This window comes from Arachis duranensis, chromosome 6, assembly GCF_000817695.3.
Source record: "Arachis duranensis cultivar V14167 chromosome 6, aradu.V14167.gnm2.J7QH, whole genome shotgun sequence".
Taxonomy (NCBI): Eukaryota; Viridiplantae; Streptophyta; class Magnoliopsida; order Fabales; family Fabaceae; genus Arachis; species Arachis duranensis.
The window spans coordinates 11,330,076-11,330,350 of NC_029777.3; positions in this window are offsets into that span (position 1 = coordinate 11,330,076).

A 275-nucleotide genomic window follows, 5' to 3' on the forward strand; every position below is an offset into this window, starting at 1 on the left:
TCCATAGGGATAAAACAATCCCATATCAACCGTTCCATGAAGATATCGAAAAATTTGTTTGATTCCACTCCAATGTCTTCTAGTTGGAGAGGAACTATACCTTGCTAGTAAATTCACCGCGAATGATATGTCAGGTCGCGTATTATTAGCAAGATACATTAGTGCTCCAATGGCACTAAGATATGGTACTTCAGGACCAAGAATATCTTCATTTTCTTCTTTAGGGCGGAATTGATCCTTTTTCACATCCAAAGATCTTACGATCATTGGGATAC